The sequence below is a fragment of the Bufo bufo genome, unplaced genomic scaffold, assembly GCF_905171765.1.
Source record: "Bufo bufo unplaced genomic scaffold, aBufBuf1.1, whole genome shotgun sequence".
Taxonomy (NCBI): Eukaryota; Metazoa; Chordata; class Amphibia; order Anura; family Bufonidae; genus Bufo; species Bufo bufo.
In genome coordinates this window covers 3,525-6,176 of record NW_024400969.1, presented here as the reverse complement: position 1 = coordinate 6,176, position 2,652 = coordinate 3,525, and the positions used below count along the sequence as shown (strand labels likewise).

At 41.2% G+C, this 2,652-nt stretch overlaps 1 long non-coding RNA gene across 1 annotated transcript; it reads left to right on the top strand.

Moving 5' to 3' along the window:
- The first annotated feature begins 679 nt into the window (after positions 1–679).
- LOC120984616 lies at positions 680–2,202 on the top strand. The gene is made up of 3 exons (XR_005775274.1): positions 680–902; positions 1,412–1,522; positions 1,643–2,202. It is a non-coding gene; the product is annotated as an uncharacterized LOC120984616 (long non-coding RNA).
- The last annotated feature ends 450 nt before the right edge of the window (positions 2,203–2,652 follow it).

Sequence of the window (2,652 nt, the reverse complement as noted above, 5' to 3'; positions counted from 1 at the left end):
GCGCTTTTTGCTCCGGCCAAAAATCCTGAACACTTGGCGCAAGGCCGGATCCGGAATTAGTGCCCATTGAAAGGCATTGATCCGGCCCTAAAGCTAAAGGTTGTTTCAGCGCATTGCCGGATCCGACGTTTAGCTTTTTCTGAATGGTTACCATGGCTTTCGGGACGCTAACTTCCTGTTTGCCATGGTAAAGTGGAGCGGGGGAGCAGTATACTTACCGTCCGTGCGGCTCCCGGGGTGCTCCAGAGTGACGTCAGGGCGCCCCAAGCGCATGGATCATGTGATCACATGGACACGTCATCCATGCGCATGGGGCGCTCTGACGTCATTCTGGAGCGCCCCGGGAGCCGCACGGACGGTAAGTATGCTGCTCCCCCGCTCCCCACTACTACTATGGCAACCAGGACTTTAATAGCGTCCTGGGTGCCATAGTAACACTGAACGCATTTTGAAGACGGGTCCGTCTTCAAATGCTTTCAGTTCACTTGCGGTTTTCCGGATCCGGTGTGTAATTCCGGCAAATGGAGTACACGACGGATCCGGACAACGCAAGTGTGAAAGAGGCCTTAGTAGAAACGTTCTTAACCAATATGTTGCTATATTTTTCTACGCACCAAGAACAACTTTTATGCTAAGAAATTAGCCAAAATGTTGCAGTGTCTTTTTTTTTTTTTTTTTTTCTGTGAAGCTGGTCCAATAAAAAAAACACTGGAAATGCTGCCGATGCCTCTGGTTGCTTGCTGTTCATTGGACTGCTGAGGATCTGTGGTCGTGGTTCGGGCTGATGCATTCTGGTGTGGTCGTGAGGTCCGGTGGTGCTACTCTACACTTTATAGTTCTACTATTTGCATCCACATGTGGGTCCACATGTAAAATGAAGACCGTTTGGGGACATTGAAAAGGTAAAAATCTTTGTATTTTAACAGGCTGCTTAGATGTTGGTTAATATGGTAAAATAAATGCTATAATTACTGCTTTTGATAACTTTTTTAGAAGTGGTACCTCTTGCTCTATAATTTAAACATGCAGAAATAGTTAGTTGTGGTTATAGCCTTCTCAGTTAATCCATGGTCAATTTTATTGCTTGCATAACTGTCTCCTATAGTCTTTAACTTTGTCTTCACACACAGCGGCTACTTCACTGGAGCTGCCCTATGGGTGTCTTCACACAGCATGACTTGCTAATATGCATATGGGATCCCACCCTGACCCTTGTCATGATGGCATAAACTTGCCCTGTCCTACAGATCTGTGACTCAGTAGTCCCCTGTTATTATGCTAACAGCCAGGCTGAGATTCCACCAACGTATATATGCATTGGTAATACACTGTATGAAGGCACCCTATGAATGAAACGGTTTCAAACCTATAACTGTAATTTTTTTTTTTTTTTTTTACCCAAACATAAAAGATGGAAGACCACAATTTTATCAGAACCAGGAAACTGTATCAAATTACAAAAAAAATGGACTGTCCAGCCAAAATTTATGTGTACCACTTACTCACATTTCCAGATTTTCAGGTATGGACAGTTTCTTGTTTAATATACTTTATAATACAAGATAAGTTAATGTATTCTTGTCTATACAATGTTTGTGATGAAAAACATATTTGCTGTTTCCCATGCCATAATGGCAAACAGGATTCTGTAAGGTCGGAATTATAAGGTGTATTTGTGGAATAGAAGTGCACCAGACTGGTCACCCGCAAAACATCTTGAACTTGAGCGGTCATAGAGATCTGAGTGATTTAGAAAAAAACACATGCTCTGGGATCGATGGCAACAGACTTTCAAAAAACTGAAATACAATTGTGACAAATGAAGCTGCATATCAAGGTTATGTATAATGGAACCATGTCAGTTTATCATGATGGCCTTTGTTAAGGCACCATGAACTGACTGTTTCCTATTCAATTTTCATCTGAACAAGTTTGGTGTACAAAAAAATGGCTAATTTTATATGAATTATGTGACTGTACCTTTGCTCTAATAGGAAACATTCATAAGAGCCTTGAAATGCATATCTGCAAAGGTGCATAGACACTTTAGAGTGCACCAACACATTGTGAACAATGTGTGTGAATTACAATCTTATCTGACAAAAAATTTATCCTAACAAAGCTTTGTGTATTTAAATGGAATCTCTTCCAATGTCATTAATCTGTAGGATTGGACAGATAATCTACTGTTTGTTGGGTTTCTTCCCCCCCCCCCCTTTTTTTTTATTTTGCTTAACATCGCTCTGTGTTCTTATTATAGATAAATAAAAACACTGAGTGGCTAAAGAGAAGTGCATCAACGAAACTTAAAAATTACATTCAGAAGGAGGACGCCAAAGGAATTAATATCTACATGGTTTTATTCCCAAAGTTGTCTGACCACACCAATCACATCACTTCTGGAGAGGTTGATTTAAATTCTTTTTATTTTTCGGTGATTAAGTATATGAATTTTCAACATATTTGAATGAAGAAAGATGAAAGCGGCACTCAACATCTGCTGTATTTCTTCGATTTATTGGATCACAAAATCGAAAACATGTGAAATAGAGGACATCGGGTGGACGCCTCCAGCATGAGGCACGCCGAGTAGCTACTCGGCGTGCCTCATGCTGAAGGGGTCTGCCCGGTGTCCTCTCTGTTTCCCAACCA